The sequence below is a fragment of the Myotis myotis genome, unplaced genomic scaffold (assembly GCF_014108235.1).
Source record: "Myotis myotis isolate mMyoMyo1 unplaced genomic scaffold, mMyoMyo1.p scaffold_m19_p_9, whole genome shotgun sequence".
Lineage (NCBI taxonomy): Eukaryota > Metazoa > Chordata > Mammalia > Chiroptera > Vespertilionidae > Myotis > Myotis myotis.
In genome coordinates, this window is record NW_023416401.1 from 42,015,748 (window position 1) to 42,038,165 (window position 22,418).

The 22,418-nt window shown below is 46.4% G+C and overlaps 1 protein-coding gene across 5 annotated transcripts in view; it reads left to right on the forward strand.

The window, feature by feature from the left end:
- The first annotated feature begins 643 nt into the window (after positions 1 to 643).
- Positions 644 to 22,418, forward strand: part of ZNF516 (zinc finger protein 516) — an 86,202-nt gene continuing 64,427 nt past the window's right edge. For 3 of the 5 annotated variants that reach the window (XR_004969949.1, XR_004969950.1, XM_036322085.1), the window contains exon 1: positions 4,298 to 4,395. The gene's annotated coding sequence lies outside the window, so the exon portion shown is untranslated. Of the gene's footprint in view, positions 758 to 1,068; positions 1,163 to 4,297; positions 4,396 to 22,418 lie in introns of those variants that run through there. The other 2 variants (XM_036322087.1, XM_036322086.1) reach the window with 2 other exon arrangements.

Below are 22,418 nucleotides of genomic sequence, written 5' to 3' on the forward strand. Positions count from 1 at the left end.
AGCGTCTGAATGCCCCCAAAAGCATTTGCCAGGAAGTTGAGTAAACGCACCGCCCCCGCCCCCGGCCCCAGGCTGTTTGTAATGCACATGCACTGAGACCTCCCGAAGGAGCCCCAAGAATCGCTCTGGACTCGAGGCTCAGCGCTCAGGTGCTCAAGCCAGCTGAGATGCATCCCCGACACGTCTGCACGTATGGATGCGTGCGTGTATGCGGATCTGTGTGTGCGCGTAAACAGCTTCTCATAACTGGAGCTGCGGCAGCGGAGTCCTTGGAAGGAAGGGGCGACGACGAGCCGTTGGAATCGTGATTCAGGACTATTAGGGAAAGAATGAGCTGCTTCTGAGTCATCGCGAGCCTCCAGACTTTCCCCGCAGTGTGGCAGAACTTTGTGCTGATGAGACAATAGTGAAGCGTGTGCGTTTCCTACAGGGCAGACCATTCCGGGGCTGGGGGAAGCCTGGGGCCTGCGCCGGGCCGCGGGGGCCTGGCCTCCTCCCCGCGCCGCGCAGCTCCCCGAGCCCGGCGGGTTTCGGAGTCCCCGCTGGGCGGGCGCGTCCGGGGCGCGAACGGGCAGCGCGGGGAGGAGGACGGGCGCGTGGCGGGCACCGCGCGCCCTCGCGTGTCCCCCGCGCCCGGGCGCAGCTGGCGCGGTCGGTCTAGTGCAGCGCTCGGCTCCGCGCCTCGGGCGCTCGGCTTCACCTTCAGAGGCGCGGAGCGTGCGCGTCCTCCTCCCCGGGCCGCCGCCTCCCCGCCAAGGTAGGGACCGCGGTGGGGGCGCCGCGGGCCCGCGGGGGCGGGAGGCGCAGGGCCGGGGCCTGGGAGCTCCTGGGACCTCTGTGTGCGCCGCTGTTGGGGGGCGCCGGGGAGGGGCTCCCGGGAGCTGAGAGGGCGGCTAGGCTTTCCCTGCTGGTAGTTGCTGGGCTCCGCAATTCCAGGAGAGGGAAGATGCAACTTCAGGCGGCGAGGCGAGCGCCGGGAGGTGGTTTTTACCGCAGTGGAGGGGCGGGGTGGGGGCCGGGGTGGGAGCGCGGAAGAGGCTCTGGCTTTGTACATTTCGTCAAAGGCGACGCGGGAGGAGGGGAGCTCGGATGCGCTCTCCATCCATTAGGAGACAAAGAGCAAATTGCCTTACTTTAAAGTAAAACGCTCTGGTTAATGAAGGTGAGTGATGGGGCTGCGGGGCCCGAGGAGCCGCTTCAATTATTAAGGGTTTGGCTGATGGGATCGATGCGGTGGGTACCGAGCGCTGCTGCCTTGGGGAAGTGTTAGCGTGAGGGGGGGTTGTTTGCCCTCTCCCCTGCCCTGTTTGCCTGCCCATTAGCTGGGAGCATATAAGTGATCCTAACATTAAAGAAGTGAGAGCCTGATAGGGAAGTTAGGGCAGGGGTGGGGGCGGGAGTGGGGGCGAGGGTTCCCGCACTGACTCGGACAGGGGTGGGAAGAGAGGTCCGGATGGCTAGGACTCCTCGGAGAGGCACCCAGCCAGGCTGGGGCAGGGACTATGGTGGTGGTGGTGGTTGGGGGCGGGGGGCGGGGGGCGGTGAGGGTGAGGGTGGGGAAGTTACTTATCTCAATGTATACATACCCGGGTATATCCAAGAAAAGAATGCTGTGGATGTGTGTGTGTTGTGTGTGTGTGTGTGTGTGGGGGGGGGGGGGGGGTTGGAAAAGCGCTTAGTCTGCTATTTCCAGAGAGAACTAGCATACTGAATAGCTACGACCAGTGTTTTTAGATTAAACCGTCTCGTTAAGTTTTAAAGAAACTTTGTATGGATAAGTTCCCTAAAAGCCAGAGCGTTGGTTATTTAAAACAGGAGGAAGGTTGGTGCGGTGACAATCAGCCCCAGTGGGCTGGGAAGGCAGTAGACCCTGCGGTTAGGAACCAGCGAGACCCAGCCTTTTACCAGAAAATGTGGGTCTGTAAGTCAGCCCCATTTATTATCAGCCTTAATAAGCTCCCTGCAGCAGACGGGAGCTTCTGGGCTGTTTGTATGTTACTCATTCCGCTGGGCTTGTTGGTAAAGAATTACTTGGTCTCCGGGTGTGCAAAGATTAACTTGCTGAGGCCCCTTTTAAAATATATTCATTCTGTGCCTTATTTAATCCAGATGCACAAAAAGCCATTTGCTGCTTCATTGTTGGTTTACATTTTTTTTTGAAAAGGCGACTGGTGTAACCTGTGGAATTTGAAATGCAAATAAAAGCCTGTGGGAGTTGAGGCAGAACAAATCGGCGTTTATAAAGTGAAAAAGATTTAATGTCTTTGAAATCATTGCAGAGGAAAAAAAAAAAAAACACGGGAGAGGGGGAGTCATTTTTCAGGGAGTGAATTGTGACGTCAGGTCTTTTTGGAAAAGATATTTTTAAGGTCTGAAACCCGGGTATGTAAAGTGCTTACAGGAAAAACAGATTACAAGATTAACATCTGTTAACATGATCATTTATCTCCAGCCAAAAATAGGTCAGTTCTTAAGGAAACACGATTGCTGGCGCATACTTAAATAAAATTAAAAGAATGAATTCTTAAATTAGGACCAGTGTTTTTTATAATCTGACCTATGAAAAGACATTTTTTATTTCGAGATCAGTGAAAGGTCAAAGTTCCTTTTGAATGTTGAGAACAGCTCTTCATCCTGCGTCCACCCCTCCCGGAGGACCCCCCTTTCTCCTTACTCTGAGCTCTCTCTTCGCCCCCTCCCGGGATTGCTAATTTCCCTTTTCATCCATTGTGGAAGTACAAAATATACTTAAGTGGATATTGTCTGATGCCCCCTCGTTAAAGAAGGAAAACTCTCCCCACAGATGGCTAACTTTCAGAGCTCTGCTGTTCTTTTACCATTAAATGAAATGCGGGGGTGGGGGGTGGGGGGAAGGAAACAGCCTTGTAAAGTTTCCCTGCCCCTGAGTGAGAATGACGGCTCTGTTGGCCAATCCGTAGCGGCTTTTTCCATCCCGGAGGTAATTTGGGGTGTGAGTGTGTGTGTGCGCGCGCGCGTGCATGCGCCCATGTGTCTGCACACTGTTAAGTCCCACTTAGCCCCGCGCATCCGCAGGCTCCTGATTTGCACAGCTGTGTGCTGTAGACGTGGACACACTTTCATTCTAGTCTGTGCAGCTAAATGGGCACACTGCAGTTCAAATGGAGACCCTGCCTCCTCTGAGTGTCCTTCTGTAAAGAATGGACATAAGAAGCGCTTTCGGATTCCAGTCGAAACCTGGAGAAGGGGAAAGAAAAGAGGAGTGATGTGATTATGCTTCTCAAAAACTGGGGAATCGGCTCCTTTGGTCTCGTTCCCACGCGGCAGGCGCGCCCCAGCGCTCTTGGGGTGCGGGTGATGGAGCCCACTCGCCCGGCTCAAAGTGCAGAGAACGAGAATTGTTGAAACTGCTGCTAACTCCGCACTAAAATGAAGGCAGCATGTACCTTTCGACTTCAAATTTTATTTCTGGAAGTTGATACTTGGTCCTTGGCAAATTCTAGAATGTGATCTGCTCATGTTCAGTGAAAGTTCTGTGGCTCGCCGCGTTATGAGTGCGGAGCACGGGCGATGGGCGCATTCACGGGCGGAGAGCGTCACGGGCAGCCCCACGCTGCGTATGGGCATGATCTGGCACCAGCTTCCCTGGGAATGTTGGCAGTGATGTGTGTGGAAGCGTGTGGACCAGACCTGGTCTTGTAGCATCTGTCACTGTTGGAGTTGCTGGGCTGCCTCACTTCTGGATGGATGGTGATGTTGCAGTGCAGGGGTTAAGGACCCATGTGTGCCCCCTCCCTGCCCAGAGACCCCTGCTGGGAGATTCCTGGGAGAGACCCGTGTCCCGGCTGCCGGGCCGGACCGAGGTCACCCCGAGGGCCTACGGGCGACCCCAGGCGACCTTTGTTCTCCCCCTGCAAGAACCTAACTCGGTTAAGAGGCGGTGTCCAGCCCCGCGCCTCCAACTCGGGCCATTTCCGCCCCCCAAGGCGGAGCTGGATCCGATTCTGCCTCCCGCCCTCCCAGTGAGCTCGCGGGTTGAGGAATGGGCAGCAAGGGGGAGGTGTCGCGGGATTAAATCATTCCTATTTCTGTATCTCTAAGCGTTTCGGCGCTGGGTCTGGGGCGCCGCTGGGGAGGCTGGGGGCGGGGCGGGGGCGGGGGGATTTACCTGCCCGCCCCGGGGGCGGTGGCGGTGGCGGTGGCGGCTTGTTGCTGGGCTTCCTGGGGGCGGGCCGTGGGCGGGGCGGCTGGGATAGAGGTGGGGGGAGGGCCCGGCCCGCGCCCCCGCCCCCCGGCGCCCGCCCCCCGCCCCCCGCCCCCGTCATGTGGAGCGGACGTCACACGCCTGCACTGTAACCCAAGAAGTGAAAGAGACGGGGACCCACGGCCCAACTTCGCACCGTAACAAAGACGGGGGTCCGTGCGGGTCGGAGGGGGACCAGCTGGGGAGGGAGAAGGCTGGAGGATGGGGGGAGGGGCAGGGGTCAGGGAGTGGGACGGCTGGGGAGTGGGGGCCTGTGGGGGCGGGGTGGGGGTCTTCGCGGGGCTGGGGAGTCGAGGCCAGCCCTGGCTCGGGGTCCGTTGCGGGGGGGGGAGGGCGGGGTTCTGCGCCAGGCCCGGGGGTTTGCGCGGCTGCAGGGACCGCGCTCCGGGGCCCAGGCGCCAGGGAGACCAGGTAATTGGTTTCTATTTTAAACTTCACTTTGTTCTGGCGGAGGTGGGGCGGTGGGAAAGGCGTGGCCCCCAGGACGATTACATAAGTGTTCACACCTGATTTGGTCTGGGGCCCGGGACCCCGCTCAGGTTTGGGTGGAAGGCGCTGGGGCTCACCGACCCGGGCACCCGGAGAGGGGCCATTGCGCGTGGGTGTGTGTCCTGCCGGGCGACCTGACCCAGCGGGGCGCTCGAGAAGCCGGGTGGACCAGGGACCGCCTTGGAAGCCCAGATGTGCCCGATGTGCCCGTGGGCGTGGGCCGAGCCTGCCAGCGGGGTCCACCGAGTAACAAAGGGCAGGGCTTCGGGACCCCGTGCTGACCTAACAGCAAGTCACAAAAGGAACTTTAGACAGTGGTCTTAATTAAACATTAGTTTCCCCCCGTGAACCTGCCATTAAGTCTCCAGTCCTGATTAAAGATGATTTAAAAATGGATGTATCTTCACGCCGTGGCTGTGTAGTAAATACCCTTAAAGAACTGACCAACGTCGAAGCAGGGCTGGCTTTTCCCCCAACAGGATCTTCTCCAGATTATTTTCCAAGCCGCCCCCGGAATATGATTTGGGTATTTTGGTTGAGGAATGTAAGTGCTACTTTAAGGAAGGAGGCATGTGTACTATTCAATAGGCTACTTTCTCCTGCCGCGTTAAAAGCTCATTTTATCATTTGTTTGTTCCTCCTTCATTTTCTCTTGCATTCTTTGTGGCATCGAAATCACTTGTTATTTATATTTACATAGACCAGCCAGAATTAAACATACCACATACCACATGCTACTGCTGCGTGTGAATGGAGAGTTTTCCCCTCTTGGTAAAATTGGAGAGAGTTGAGCGGAGCGGGGGGGTGGTGCCTGGGTCTGAGAGTTGGATTACAGGGAGGACATCTTTGGTTTCACAAGAGAGCCGGCCATGCCATCTTGAATGGGCCCTGGGAGAAACTGAGCTCTGGGCAAGGCTCAAGTCTTTGGGGAATGGAATTAGAATTTGGATGTGCTGAGATGCAAACAGTGTGACTCACATTTTTCTTAGTTCATTTCTAGGACTTTGTTTTCTTAAACTTGCTAATTTGCATACGCTGAAACATTCAGGGCACTTTAACATTCTAAACAAATAATAATCCCCTGGGTGTGTGATAGAGCTAACCAGGAGGCCTGGGAGTGCCTCTCCGAAGTGAAACCAAACAGCTAAATGCATATTTGGTAGGGACAGGATTCAACAGTCCAAAGGCAGGCATTTTGCTTGTTTCTGTTTCTGAGTCATCTTCCCAAAGACTTACTGTACTGAAATGCACTGGCTCAAGAACTTTAACTTTGGAATGTGTCACTGATGATCTGGGAATACTTTATACGACAGGAGTTAATCCCACTTATTTGTAAACAACTTTTAAAGTTGCCTGACTAATTTAGAGATTAATCAGTCTGAAGGCCTGCGTTTCTAACTTTACAAGATGTTGTCCCAGAAACCAGCCTTCAGTGAATAGAATAAGAGATGGTTGTGGAAAGAGGTCAATGTTGAAAGTATGTTGTCTCCACGTCTACAAATTCAGTTGCACCTTTATTTACCTGACTTGTTCCTACTTTTGGATATTTGAGTCTTGTAGGTAAAGCATTTGATGTTAAGATTAACTGAACAGGGAAAGGAGGCTTCTTAAAAAGAATGCCTCAAAATGAGGTGTACTTTAACAGATGGTTTTCGGCCTTACCAAATGAATGATAATGTGACCTGCAAATGTAAGTAGGGCTTAGTCATGGATTGTTCTTGAAAAACCAGTACTCAATTTATTGGGTTGTTGTGGATTTTTATTTATTTGATTTCAGGATATATATTGCTCTTATTTATATGTTATCAGAAGGAATCTTTTTAAAATTGGGAGGGAGTGGCTGCAAGTCTGACTGGAGGTTGTGTTTAGAGTTTCAGCGGCATTATACCTTAATGCCATGGAAATAGGAAACTGAAATATAAGCTGATTACGTTCAGCAGGAAGGAGCTTGTCCAAACCAGTGCGCTTTCCTGATATAATATGCTTGCTTTAAATGTTCAGGACAGTACTCTGTTTTGGTTTTTATTCTATTTTCATTGGCGAAAAGGGCATGTGTTAATTATATTATTAAAAATGGAATTTTGCTTATAGTGTAACTAGATTTCTGAGTGAATAAGGCTTCTCTATTGCACGGGAAGGAAACAAACAACTTTTTCATTGGCACTTGAAGTCCAGTTCAGCTGGAGACATCTACACTAGGTGATAGGCATAGATTTAAGCAGAAGTCATAGAACTAATGGAAGAAAGCAGAAGAATGTTAAATTTATTTGATGAGATATTTGCATTATAAATACTTAAATGCAGAAGTAGCATTCCTTCTTCAAAGGCAGACATCTTACTGTTGTAAGTGTGTAAACATTTACAGCAGTAAATGTGTATAGAGCTAATCTGACACAATTAGTCCTTTCAAAAATGCATCTTTTGGCTTTCCTGACCCCTCTTCCTCAAGAGTCCTGGAGGCTGTGGGAGAGTCTGATGAGCCCTCCTCTTAGTGAATATAGTCCAGACAATACCTTTGGGCCCTTGGGCACCCTGGGGGGCCTGGTGTGTGCTGGTCCGGCCCCAAAGCATGCTTCTCCTTCAGTGTGGGCTCACCTGCTGCCCAACTAGCACCCATCACTTAGAGCTGCCTGGGCTGGCTTACCACGTGGCACCTTTGATCGCTTCCAGAATTATTAATATCTAAATGTGAATAATTAATTGCATTACTGTCTTTAGCTCCCAGACCCGTACTCTGGTGGAAACTGCATGTCATGTGGGTTTGCATTTTTCAAGTGAATTGCAGTGTTGGGATGTGGGTGTGTTCTGAAGCCTGACCAGGAGCTGGTTGGAAGATATGTCCATGTGGTATGGAGACGGATGACGGGATGCAGCTTCTAGGAGGGAGATGGAAGTGTGGACGACTGATTTGAATCCACGAGCTTTGTGCACTTCGCCAGAAAGTTTGGGGAGCAGCAGTTAGTTGACTTCTTTCTGTGTTGGGCTTGGTGCTAACTGGGAGCAGGAGCTAACCCAAGTGACTGTGGTCCTCTTCTCCCTCCTCCCCTCCCTGGGGCTCTCACCCCCCAACCTTTCTATCTAATGGCCAACAGCGAGTGTGTTGGCAGCAGCCTGTTAAGGACTGAATGTGTCTTGGGAGTGACAGCATTTTCCAGAATCAGGCCTTGACCTCAGTCTTTTTTGGCCTCAAGGACAAGTGAGTTTGGGGTGCAGGAGGTGGACAGTTCTCTTTGATGGAGGGATGACCTCTGCCCTGAGTAAGGTGAGATCATACCCCCTCCCCACTCCCAGAGGTGGGGGAGTGATTTACAGGGGGAGTCCTCTTTATCACTGGACTCTAGCTATGAATTATCTTAGAGTTTTCAGGAATATTGGCAAATTGTCAAAAAACCATTTTAAGGAAGGAATCACATCAAATGTTTATGAAGAATTTCTTAAAATTAACCTTATGAGAAGACTGAGGAAAAACTTTATGCATTTGAAATCTCATCTACTTCTTTAAAAAGCATCTTTATTTAGAATTAATTTTTTTCAGCAGAGGACCATTTTAGGGGCATGACGTGGCTGTAGGAAGGGTACCTATAAGGGCGCCGCGAATGCACTGCTTGTGTTTGAGATCCGAGAGCGGCTCAGGCCTATCAAGTGTGTCTGAGCGGGGAAAGGGGCAGTTGTAACTGTCCATTTGTGCAGTCTTTGTCCCTCGAATCTGGCTACACGTGATTTGAGCAGCTGAAGCGTTTCTTTCCGAAGCTCGCCTGGCTGTCATATTTATGTACAGAATGAGATGTTTTCTAGTGGCCTGCATTCGAGTGGTAAGGCAGTGTGATTCGATGGCTCTGCACTTCTCTTAAAAGTCATTTTTCAAAAAAGATGGGGCGTTTAGACTTCACTTCCAAAGGCACTGAAAATGACAAAGCAGCAATAATTAGACATGCAGCTGTTTTCAGCATGCACACATATGAATATCTGTAATGAGCAGAACACTACACAGGGGAATAGAAAAATAAATAGTTTAAAAAGCAGCTATGTCAGATATAGATACATTTTTCTGTTTACTTCATTCTGGTTGATTTTTTCCTCTGGTGTGTGTGTGTGTGTGTGTGTGTGTGTGTTCAGCAATTTAGTTGCTAAGTTCTCAAACCCACTTTAAGAAAAAGATATTATACAGAGTGGGGCAAAAATAGGTTTACAGTTGTGAGTACACAAAACACAGTTTATTCTTGGCTTATTATGTGCTATTATTTTCCCTCCAAACAATTGTAAACCTATTTTTGCCCCACTCTGTACATGATGGTGAAGTTTAGATAGTTCCTGGATGGAGTGGTGAGAATAGGGTGAGATATTAGTATGTTTTCAAGACAGAATGAATCTGGTGTTCTATTCCTTCAGAAGCAGGTAGACTTGTCTCTCACCGTGTGGCACCCCAGGGAATTGCTGATGTCAGCTCAGCCCTGGGGTACAGCTGTCCTCCTATTTTCTTGCTCATTTAGGGGATAGTGAGTGCAGGCGACATGTGGTGTTGGCTTTCAGCGCCCCGTGAAAGGGAGACTTAGAAATTTAGGCTGTATGTTAAAACGCTGTAGTTTTTTCTTAATGGCTAAGAATTAGTAAATTTTTTTTCAACATTATTTAGTAACCCTTGACAAACCCTTTCCTCTTCACTCTTCTCTGTCAAAGGAAAGGGTGTTTGTTTAGGAATTTTTCCCTTTGTTTCAGAAAAGGGCAACATGTGTCTGTCTCTGCCATATGGCACTATTTAACCTACGTGGCTCAGGCTGACTCGGCACTGCGCTTGCCTTGATTTATTTCAGCATTTGAGAATGTTCTTTGAAATGTACAGCGCAGGGTGCATCGAAAGTTGTGTGAGAGGCTGTTCCTGGCTTTAGCAGTTTCTTTAGCTGATATTCAGGGGTAGTGAGCTGGTCTCACTGTTTTTGTTCCTGCATTAATTTTTGTGGGAAATAGTTGAACATTAAATGTTGACTGAGTTAATTCTGGAAAGCATGGAGCCCAATGTGAGTTAAAATTTGCAATCTGCTGATTGCAAATAGGCTGAGGCTGGGTTGGTAAGGAGGGACCTTCAATAACTACTTCCTTCCTGATTACTCCAATGATTTTAACCTAGAGCTTAAAAATACGTGTGTTTTTTTCCTTAAAGACATGGCTATTTTTTTTTAAATGGATGGATGAGTCAGTGAGCAGATCCTATTTCATAGTTTTTAATCTTTTATTTTTCAGTTATAGGTGACATACAATATTATATTAATGTCAGGTGTACAACCCAGCGATTAGACATTATATAACTTACTAAGTGATCATCCTGATATGTCTTGTGCCCATCTGACACCATACCAGTTGTTTCAATATTACTGACTATATTCCCTGTGCGGTACTCTACATCCTGTGACTATTCTGTAACTGCGATCCTGTTTCATAGTGTAAACTTTTGTGGTGCTGTTCTGGAACTATCTAGAGCAGCGGTTGCCAACCAGTGGTCTGCGGACCACTGGTGGTCCATGAGGTCCAAAAGGTTGGCAACCGCTGATCTGGAGGCAGATCTGTAATGTGTCCACTTAGGGATTCTTTTTGTTCACACATGGTATTCCGTTTGCTTTTTGGATTGACTTGTATTTAATTCACAAGGGGGGGCTTCTTCAGCCCTATCTTGGGAATCAGTGAATACAGAGCATTGTAGAAGATTCCGCCTTCATTTTTAACATCCTGCAGGACTGTGGCCTTGCTACCCGTGCTAACACATGCCAACCCATACGAACCCATGCTAACACATGTCAATACATGCTAACAATGCTAACACATGCTCATGTGCCTCTAGGCATCTCTCTTGTTATCTTTAATTGTGCCATTTTAAGGAAAAAAAGTAAACATATTTGTACTCATCCCTGTGAGTGCCCACAGCAGGGCCTCCATGCACAGAAAGGGGGGCTTGGGTGGCACAGAGAACTGCAGCCATGGGCAGGAGCACTGCTTTTGTTGATGCATAATTTATATTGACATTATCAGTGACTCAGAGAGAACACTTTTGTGCCATTTGAGAAAATATCACCATTGACATTGGTAATTATATCCCGGCAGATTTAGATTCATCACACCAAAGCTTTCTCTGTAGTTAGTGTGACCATTAGCATAATGGTGATAATTTGTCCCTTTGTAACGCCAAGCATCGTTAGATTCCCATGATTGTGGTTAAGTAGTACAGCATGGCCCAGGTGCTCACATGGCTTTCTTGTTCCAAAAATGGCTTTTTAAAGTAAGAGGCAAGAAAGATGATCTCATTCCTGAAGCCAGCTTAGAGAATATGACCCTTAATAAGTGAATCTTGAATGTGAAAGTACTTGCCATAGCCATGTAAACTTGGGGACAATTCTGTGGAGTCCTGGGATTTGTGGTAGGATTAAAATTGTCCCCAGTAAATTATCCTGGTGACAAAAAAGCAGAATCTATTGATGGTTTTATGGGAAGATTGGCTGATCAGTTATTTTCTAGGTTGATGAAAGATTATGACTTGCTTAGAATTTGAACTTTAGATGGGAAGGTTAATTTTCCTAGCTACACATTTTTCAATATCTGTAGGAATTGGTTAAAAAGGGAATTTATTGCAGTAAGAATTTGAAATTTTATGTGCCTGTGGGAGACGATTTACAGCCTGTGAAGGGACAGGTGCCAGTGTGCATTTCAGGCTGTCTTTATGGTAGGTCTACCAACTGTCCCTGGAAATTGTCAACCATTTAGGAAAATGCATTAGATCCTTTGGGCCGCACAAGCACCTTTTGGATGGTTCCAAAGTGGTGGCTTACATTACCCTTTGCCCGGATCAGAGTACATGTGGCCCAGATATAGATTTCATATCGGTTAGGAGTATTAAATAGATTCTGTGGAGCGACTGACTGTGGATTTCATATCGATTAGGATTATTATATTGATTCTGTGGAACGACTGGGAAGGAAAACATTGACTTTCATGATTATTTACCTTTCTTTGTGAATTTAAGTTATTTCAATTAGGGTTTGTTTTATTTTTAAAATATATTTTTATTGATTTCAGAGAGGAAGGGAGAGGGGGAGAGAGATAGAAACATGAGAGAGAATCTTTGATTGGCTGTCTCTTGCACGCCCCCTACTGGGGATCGAGCCTGCAACCCCAGCTTGTGCCCTTGACCGGAATGGAACCTGGGACCCTTCAGTCCGCAGGCTGACGCTCTATCCACTGAGCTAAACTGGCTAGGGCCGATTTGGGTTTGTTTTAGAACAGCGGTTTTCAACCTGTGGGTCGCGACCCCTTTGGGGGTCGAACGACCCTTTTACAGGGGTCGCCTAAGACCATCAGAAAACACATATATAATTACATATTGTTTTTGTGATTAATCACTATGCTTTAATTATGTTCAATTTGTAACAATGAAAATACATCCTGCATATCAGATATTTACATTACGACTCATAACAGTAGCAAAATTACAGTTATGAAGTAGCAACGAAAATAATTTTATGGTTGGGGGGTCACCACAACATGAGGAACTGTATTAACACCTTTCGTACCGCATAGAAATCTCTAAGACATATGCCAGGGACCGCACGTTTTTGGGCAAACTGCAGGTTATTTAAATGATCATAACTACAAATCATAATGCACTTTAGGTGTTGTTTTTCAATAATTATAACATTTTTATTTACAAAAACAATTAAACAAACAACTAAAGTTCCTAGTACTTTTTTAACGTATGGTACTGCGTAAAACATTTTCTAAAAGCGCCAGAAACTTGAAGACGAAGACTATTTGAATGACCAAAATACAATGTAACTGCAATGCTTTATGGGTTTGTGCAATTATATAGTTTTTCCTAGATTGACCTGCACGGTTTCCACCAATGAGATCGCTTCATTCGATGTGGACAAGACAGTGTGTTGACATAACAGATGGCGCGTGAAACACGAGAAAGCTCGTGAGCGGTACGAAAGGTGTTAAAGGGTCGCGGCATTAGGAAGGTTTGAGAACCACTGTTTTAGAAGCTTAATATTGAGTTCTATATATATGTTATAATGGGCAGGAAACTGAGAGTTGGTTTTTGGGTGAATCCTGACATTTTACAGGTACTGAAATAAAGGATTTAGTGACTCAGTGATGGACAGGGCTCCAAGCCAGCTTTCTTGATTCCCCCAAAGTTTACACTAGGCTGAACACACAAAGTCAGGTGAGGTAACAGTCCACATTCAAGACCAGGTTGTTGCCCTGGCTGGGTAGCTCCGTTGGTTAGATCATCGTCCTGATATGCCAAGGTTGTGTGTTCGATCCCCAGTTAGGGCACATACAAGAATCAACCAATGAATGCATAAGTAAGCAGAACAACAAACTGATGTTTCTCTCTCTCTCTCTCTCCTTCCTTCCCTCTTGCTCTCTAAAATCAATGAGTTAAAAAAAAATGAGCTTGTTAAGAGCTGGTCATTTTGTAGTATGCAGACCTGGCCAGTGATCAGGCATTTAGAAAGGAGACATTGTACTGTCCCCATATCTATTTCACTTCTAATGCTTAGCTAGAGCTCCAGAGAGGAGAAATGTTGACTAAAGTTTTGCATCTCTCAACGAGGATATCGTGTCCGCGTGAAAACTGGACGTATGGTCCCATTCGAAGGAGACTGCAAGGGCAGACCAGGTCACCAAAGACCCCGAAGCTGTTTGCACGGCGCTCTAGCTCAGCAGGGGGCTAGGATACAAGTTTTCTTGGGAAACCCTGCGCTGGCTGATTGGCATCTGGTCTGCTCCTGGTTGCTGGATGGACTCTGGCAGACAGACAGTCCCCTCAGCTGGCTCCCGGGGCATGGAGCCGGGCCAGGTGCAGTGAGGTTTTCTTCATTCAGCCAGAGGCCCAGAGAAAACCTGTCTCCTTTTGCATTCTCCGTGTGAGCAAACGTGGCTGACGTTCTAGGTTTTCTCTGAAGAGGAAAAACTAGTAAGCTGAGACCCAAATTTAGAATGCTTTCCCCTTTCTGAAGAAGCTAGTACGGAGAACGTTTTCATTATTTATCTGAAATTACATCCTAGGTAGTTTGCTACCTTTCCAGAAATTTCTCAAAATCATGGATGACCAAGTGTAAGCTAAGAATTGCCCGGATTGGTGCCATCAGTGTAAGACTCTGGCCTTCATCCTGTGTGAGAATGATGTGTGTGAGGGTTTTCGCAGGCTCATTTGAGTTCTGGGAATTGAAATCTTGCTATTTGCATGTGGTCGCAGCAGTTGGCTTCTGCGTACCGGTCTCATTCCATAAAGGACATGAGGTGCAGAGGTTACACGTTAAATAGACAGTAAAACAAAAATGAAAACCAAGAAGAAAATGGACTAACAGGTCACAACAGAGGGAAAATAGGACATATCCAGATCATAATGTCCCCTTCTACTTGAACCAAAATTTGGAATCTGAATTTCTGGCAATTAAAGCAAGAGTGAAACATGACCATTTATATGCTGCACTGATGAGAAGGGTAAAACTCACCAGTGATCCCATGAAAGAAAAGCCTTTTATAAGCTTGTAACCATAAGGAAACTTTTTACATTGATTTTTATACTGGCTGATTTTATACATATTTTTATATAGACAACGTCTTCAACAGTATTCTCAAGTCCCATGACACAGCAGCCTTTCAAAAGGTGGCAATTTGGATACAAAGAACCACCGGCAAACGAGCAAAATACGAGACATGGAGAGCTAGTTTTTGACTCTCCATGGCAGTATGACCCAAGTTATTGAGCATGACAGTTTCCCATTATGTTACAGGTTTAACTTTTTTTACTGATGACTTACTATAGGACTCAACCTTGGCGAATGCCTCAATAGCTAGTCCCACATGACTCTGTGAAGCTCACTCCCTGTCCACAAACACTGGTCAGATGCCTGCCTTTCTTTATGTTCCCTGTTTTTGGGCATCATTCCAGTTAAGAGGGTAGGGAGTCACATTAGTCCCTCTCGCCCATGGGGACACTGGGAACCCACACAGTTCAGCAACCTGGTCACAGTGCCATAGCTGGGTTGCCTGAGTGGCCCGTTCTTTGGGCAGTCGCCCTGAATTTGTGGTCTTCCTCACGCTTGTTCAAACGTGTCGAGTTATTTGTGTCTCGGTCTGAGCCACCTGGCATTGTATCACATGATGGAAGACCAGTGTCCCCTCTCTTGCCCCTTCCTCGCTAGGCGGCTGGGATCCCGCTGAATCACCCTGGAGGAGCTGGGAGCTGGTGTGTAGTGTTCCCTGAGCTGGGACGCAATCAGTATATGGCCATGTCTGCTCTGAAGATAAGCCAAGGTTTTGAGTAATCCATCAAGAAAGAGAGATGTTGAGGGTGGGGGGGTGGGAGGGGGAGTCTGAGAGTTTGAAGCAGGGAACCATCTAGCCTTCCAGCCCACTGGAGGGACTTGGCCCTACCCTGGTTCCCTGACCCTCTGCCTCTTTCTCCTGGTCACTTAGGGAGGGTCCACTCTCTAGGATCCTGAACCCGGGGTCTGTATTTCTAAAACTCTAGGGCAGGGGTCACAGACTTTTCCTGTAAGGGGCCTGAGAGTATTTGGGCCTTGCGAGTCCTCGTCTCTGTAGGCACCACCTATCTGTGGCTTGTAGCTCAGGAGGAGCAGCCCGACCCAACAGCAGCAACTAGATGCACTGCATTTATGGACTCAAACTTGAATTTCATATTATTTCACGTGTCGCAAAATATTGTTCTTTCGATTTGTTCCAACCACTTAAGAATGTACAAACCATTTGTAGCTGACAAGCTTTACAGAGACAGGTGTCGGGCAGGGTTTGGCCCACAGCTGCAGTTTGCTGACCCTCTGGGGCTGTGCTGCCCCATGGAAATATGAGGCACCTGTCATGGGAGATTTTTTCAGTGACCATGTGAAAAAAGTTAAAGAAATGGGTAAAAGTGATGCTAATATGTTTTATTTAACCCAATAGATCCAAAATTTTACTGGCACATGTAGATGACATGCCAATTATTACCAAGAAATCTCCATTCCCCAAGTTCAGCTATTTTTAAACAAGGATTTTGAGGGAAGAAATGTTACTTTGGAGCTATCTCAGTCGAATCCTAGCAATTAAAGGGAAAAAGTTCCTTTTACCACTCTGAGGTCTGTGCCAGGAGCCCGTGGTGGCAGTGTGGGGCACTGGGCAGGAGGCTGGGGTCCACTCTTAGCACGTCTGCCCCTGGGAGACCCAGGTAGGTTGACCGAGGGTGCTCTTAGATAAAAGACCCGTCCTGTCTAGGATTTTCTCTGAGTTCCCCGAGGCCAGACCCGCCTCCAATACAGCACCCGGTAATGAGCCTAACTCTGGGCCTGGGGTAGGCAGAGAGGAACTGAGTGAGGTGGAACCCAGCCTGCAGTCATGGTGCTTCTGGGCATGTCCTGGAGTCCGTGCCCTTCACCCCTTCCTGTAGAAATGGGCCAGGCCTTCCCTGAGGGCCAGTGATGGTGGCAAGAGTGCTCCGGGGGAACGGAACCAGAGTTCTTCACAACTAACTAGTTACAGACAGAGGCCCTTACCCCGAGAGTTTCGGAAAACAAAGTCGGATGGTTTGAGTTTATTCTGTCTCATCCAGTGATCATTCTAACATCCAGAATCAAAATTTGGTTATTTCTAATTTTTGCAAGTTAAAAAATATCATCTTGTTTGTTTTAGGAGAGATGAGGATTGTGATCTAATTGAATGAGCTAGATGTTATTTATAGTTTGGTTCACCTCACGGTGTAAAAAGCCAATTGACAGAATGTAGGCGCTGTTCAGTTGGCTTGGGTGTAAGGTATACGCCGGGAGAGCCAGGCAGACCTGACTTCTTGTTTTGTACGTGGTGGTTGTGGTGGCGGGATAGTAACTGAGGACTTGAGTGAGATGGTGGAGGCTGGGGTCCACCTCCCACATTCATGGATGAATGTGCCGCTGGCGTTTCTCCACTCAGGTCCCAGAGATCTGAGACGTGGGGGTCGTAGTTCGCTTCCAACTCTGAGTGACAGCCCAGGAAGGGCTTGCGGTTGGGGTTTTTACTTAGGAGGGCAGCGTGGAAGGCAAAACTGCCCCTCCTCAGAAAGGATCTGGGACAGATGTGTTCCATCAGGCCTTTCTAAGTAGGTCATTTAAATATAATAACAGGAATAATAACAAAAATGAAGATCCCCCCCCCCCCCCACACACACACAATGGGTAACGGTAATGGCTCAGAAAAGCTGTTTCTCAGAAGGGAGGGAAGTTAGTAACTTTGCCAAAGCAAACATACCTCCTTTGAGAGGATGCTTCTTTTTTAAAAAATATTTTTATTGATTTTAGAGAGGAAGGGAGAGTGGGAGAGAGAGAAACATCAATGATGAGAGAGAATCATTGATTGGGTGCCACCTGCATGCCCCTTCCTGGGGATCAAGCCCGAAACCTGGGCATGTGCCCTGCAGGGAATTAACGGTGATCTCATGGCTCGTAGGTCTGCTCAACCACTGAGCCACTCCAGCTGGGCAAGAGGATGCTTATTTTAAGGAGATGAGGGCTGAATGCATTGTAGTGAGTTTTTGTTCACATCCACAGTATTTTTTGTGTATGATTCCTGTATTGTTCCTGGGCTGCTAGGTATTATAGTGAGATACACAGAGGAACGTAATGGGTTCTGCCTCAAGGGCGTAACAGTGGACTATTTTGTGGGTGCTGGGAGTGTGTTTAGGGTGGCCTGGAAGCCAGGTGGAAGGGAAAAGATTCATTAGTGTAAAATTGTAAGAGAAGCATGTTGTGTTGGTATATTTAATATGTGCCTCAAGGTAGGCACCACACGCTGCCCTGGTTTTTAGGAGACAGAGCTAAGCTGGTCTTTGTCCTCATGTGGCTCAGGGCTGTTGGTGTGTTTGGTGGTTCGGTTTTGTCCCATTTTCAAGGTGAGACACAGTTAAGCTGCTTCCTCATTCGGGGGCTGGTTCTGTTCTTTGTGGCAACGCTGTGGCTCACCTATTCTTCCTGCCTGTAAATCTAGACGTTCAGCTCAACATGTTTATTATTGTGATTGAGGGTCAAGTTCAAGTTCCATTTCTTACCCTGAAATGTTCCTTCTGATAGTGGACTGGTGTTGAAACCGACCAGAATTCTGTTTACTGTCTTGCCTGTGGAATTGCCATATCAATGTTCACAGGAAACTTATCAGATTTTTATTTTTTAATAAGATCGACCAGCGTTCAGGTGTAATAGCAAAGTCCAAATCGGCATTGTTCAGCTGTGATAAAGAGTGCTGCTTATCCTTGAAAGTTTCAGTGGCTCAGCAAAGGGTGCTTTGGACGTGTGCGAACACAGGCAAATGGATATTTATGTTTGAAGGAGAAATGCGAGCCTTCGATGTAGGGATCGTGGTTAGTGTGTGACCTAAAATTCTTCGGAGAGTTTTGCAAATCCTACTTGTCTCACCCAATTAGATTCCATAAGTGGGCCTTTATCTTGAACATGATTTAAGCCTCCATCGCCAGTTACCCCCTATTGGCCATCCATGGGGGCGGGAGGAGGGGAACTTAGGTTTCTACCCCGTCATGTGAAATTTATAGGTGTTCAGTTGCCTGAGGTTCTGCTTGTCGGATGGCACTTGGGTATCACAGTAAATTAAAGTGTCCTGGTGAAAACAACCTTTTTTTACACAGACCTTGGCTGGTTTTGGAGGTTCGTGGAAAAGAGACACGGAACTGCAGGTTTACATTGAGTCACCCTGGTCAGAATTTATTTCTTTCATATTCATTTGAAAGTCACTTTGCTTAATTCACTTTGAGATGTCTAAAGTCCATGCTAATAATATGGGTGGTGTCCTGGTTTTAAATGACAGGAATCTTAGTGCTGAAACAAGCCAGCTCCTTCCCCCACCCCTGTGATGTCTACTTTGTTTTTTTCTGTGGAACTCTGTTTGCTGGCAAGGAGTTGAGCCAAATGTCATTATTCCAGGGAATTATGGGAAGCTATACAGTGTAATTATTGAATCAGAATTAAACATTGACAACAGGTACCCGATGTCTTCCATTGTCTGTTTCTCTTGTGGCAGGGGATAAAGACAGGCACGAGTATTACCTTGTAAGACATATACACAGGTTTTCAAAAGTAAGTTCTGTAGAAGTTCACAAACAGTCTAAGATACCACACTTCACCTTTAGGATCACAAAGGGGGCTGGGGAGGGTGGGTGGAACAGTAAGTGACGGATGCATCACTTCATTTTCACCAGTGTTTGTCTGAGTAATGTAGGTATAGCCAAATACTTCGGGGAGTTTGCCTGAATTGAACTCTCTTTTCAGATAATTATACAGAAGGCATAGTTCATGGACTATAGAGTCTTCATCATTGCCATAAAGATATTTACAATCTAAAGAGGAAATTGCATTTTGGAATCAAAGAACTTTTTTGACATTTCACAACATGGATTAGTTTTATTTTATGCAAGCTACTGTGTATTGAGTGCCTGCTATATGCGAATCACCATATTAGACATTTAAATACATTAACTTAATGACTACTACTAAGATTTTCAATATATATAAAGTTTAAAAAATAAAAATGTTTATGCACTTTAAAAAATGAAAGGCTCATGTGTCATGCCATCACAACTTACTCTCTTTTTTGAAAATATGTTTTTATTGTTTTCAGAGAGAGAAAGGGAGAGGGAGAGAGATAGAAACATCAATGGTGAGAGAGAATCATCAATCAGCTGCCTCCTGCATGCTATCTACTGGGGATTGAGCCCACAACCCAGGTGTGTGCCCTAATGGGGAATAGAACTGGTGACCTCTTGGTTCATGGGTCGACACTCAACCATTGAGCCACACTGGCCAAGCACAACTTACTCTCTTTAAGGGATGTGTTGAGGGCACTTGCTTGCACACAGCCTCAGTGTGGCCCAGTTCCAATGCATCAGGAAAATTTTGGCTGTGAGCAGCCAGCAGGGGAGTGGGCCAGCACCCTGGAGCTGACATCGACCAGAGGAAGCTGCCCTGTATTTATTCTGCCCCGTTAGGGGGTTGGGGGACATTTATCTTGTTAGCAGTTGTCCTTGTGTGCAGAAGGCATAGTTCATGGACTGTGATACAATATTGTGCTCTTGTGGGAATATTTCTTTAGGAGAAATTGAATTTTTGGAATGAAGGGGCATTTTAATTGATAATTCTTGTCAAATTTCCCAACTAAGATATCAAAATGACATTTTACAAACCCAGCAACAGTCCATGTGAGTGATGGCCTTGTTTTTGTCACCACTTGGTGTTATTAGACTCTTACGACTTAGCGAGCTTGAGCGGGAAACTACCTCACTGTATTTAAAAATCTTCAAGTGGTGTCGATCAATTCTTATGTTTCCTGATCATTTTATTTTTCTGGTGAATCACCTGCTCATTTATTTGGTCAACTTTTCTACTCAGTTTTTCTTGATTTGTTGCTTTTTAAAAATATTTGGTTTATTAGGATAATTGCCTTGCATTTTATGTTTGTTGCCTTATGTTTATCGTTTTGTATCTTATGTCATATGTAAATTGTTTGTGCTCCAGAAATACTCAGACTGCCTATATCTGAGCCGTTTCTCAAAAGGTGTCTGAATGTCAGTGATCTTTGTGCATTTGAGCGGGTGGAGGCATGTATAATAGTTCTCTCCATTTCTCACAGGCTTCTTGGTCTGCTTACTTTTTCTGTCAATTCCTGAGTAAATTTGGGACATTTATATTTTACCAGAAAATCAGTCATTTCTTTCATCCATATTATCCAATTTCTTAACCCAAAGTTTTGAAAAATATATTCTTTTAATTTTCCTTCTGTAGGTGGTCAGTAAATCTAATTTCCCGCCATCTGTGCTTTTTTTTTCATCAGGTCAGCTATTTATCTCATTGAGTTATCAAAGAACTAGTTACTGATTTTATTAATCGGTTTGTTTGTTTTTTCTGATGACCTTTTCAAGAGGCTATCATTGTGGTCGTTGCCCAGTTTGGGGGTTTGATACTTAGCTGTGACATAAACCTCCCTTTTTAATTCGAGTCTTCTCCTATACTTTTGCCTTTTTAATTTCTCAGGTTTGAGGGAGGTGTTTCGCTTCTCCCAGGCCATTTCCTCTCTGCTGATCTTTCCATGTGGTCACTGGTTTGCTTGTTTTATGGATTTTATTCTGCGTTATTGGACATAAAGGTTTAAGACAATTAACCTTATTTGTGATTTCTCCTTTTTACCCTTAATAATTACACTGTGTAATTTTAATGCCTTTTAAAAACCATGCATTAAACTGTTAATGGTATTTTTACTTTCACTATTGCTTTTATTAATATTTTCCTGCTTTATTTTGTCTGCAGGTCCAGCTTTTCTGAGTTCCTTAGTTTTAGGTATCTTTTGTAGAAAAGACATAGTTGGATTTAGTTTTTACCCTATCACAGAGTCTCTTTTAATAAATAAATAAATAAATATAGTCAATTTATATTAATGCTAAAAGACTTATTTTGTCTTCTTTTCTAATTAAAAAACACACCTTTTATCTTTTTTTACTCTTTCTCCCTTTTCCCCCCTACTTATAAGTCTCTGACTTGCCTCCTCTCTTTTAATTTTTGAAATCAGAAGGTCCGTAGACAGTCTAATGTTTATAGTTCCTCTAGTGACTATATTTATAACTTTTGCTTAAACTGTGTTTCACAATTTATCAACTTCGGTAACTCTAAGCCAGCTTCCTCTTTAAGGAAGATGAAGAAATTAGTGCCCTTCTGTTACCATCTTCTTCTGTCTTCATCTGTCTCCTCTCCCCGCATTCAACTGTAATTCCTTTTTTGAAGGTTGTTTTAGCCTCCTATGGTTAAATTATTATTTTACATTATAGATATTTCCTTACAAGAACTGTGATAATATGTTTATTTTACATGTACATCACGGGTATGTGGATTTTACTCAGTTTATGCTTACTTTGTTTACTGGGTTTAATGATTGTTGCCAGATGCTTACATTTTTACTTTTTTGCTGTGCTTTCTTTGAGCCCTCTTGCGGTGACCTGATGACCTTTTCACATAGATTGGGAGGATGGAAGGATGAGTGCGTGAGGACACTAGTCATGTGGACAGTCAGCCCCCTGAGCCGGGAGGTTCTGCGCAAGCATCTGGGTGATGGAAATGGTCCCAGCCCAAGAGCAGAAGTTTGGTGTGTGTGTGTGTGTGTGTGTGTGTGTGTGTGTGTGTGTGTGCAGGGTGGCAGGCAGGTGAGGGCTGATGTCTGTGAGGTCACCAGGACAGGTCATCAGGACTGTAGATGTGGTAAGGACTCCGGGTGGGATATTCTCTCAGCAGAGTTGAGGTGCATGTTCTGGGGTCCCTTCAGGGTCTACAGTGGGGGCTCCCAGTGAGTGACTGAGAAGAGGCTGTTCAGGGGAGGTGGCCCATGGGGAGGGTGGTGCTTGCCCCTGGATGAGTGGCCATGAGACAGGAGAAGGGGGACCGGGGGCTGGGTCACATGGAAAGGTGATGTCCTAGACACGGTGAGAGATGGAGGGGTCCAGTGTGGTGTCGTGTCCCTGCGAGGGGCTGCAGGTTGTGGGACATAGGCCAAGGGCTGAGGGCAGGCGCATGTGGACATGGTGAGTGTGGGGCCACCAGGCAGAGGTGCCACCAAGACCCGGATGTGCTTCGAGAGCAGCAGTGTCACCCAGCCAGCTGTCACCAGGGCTGAA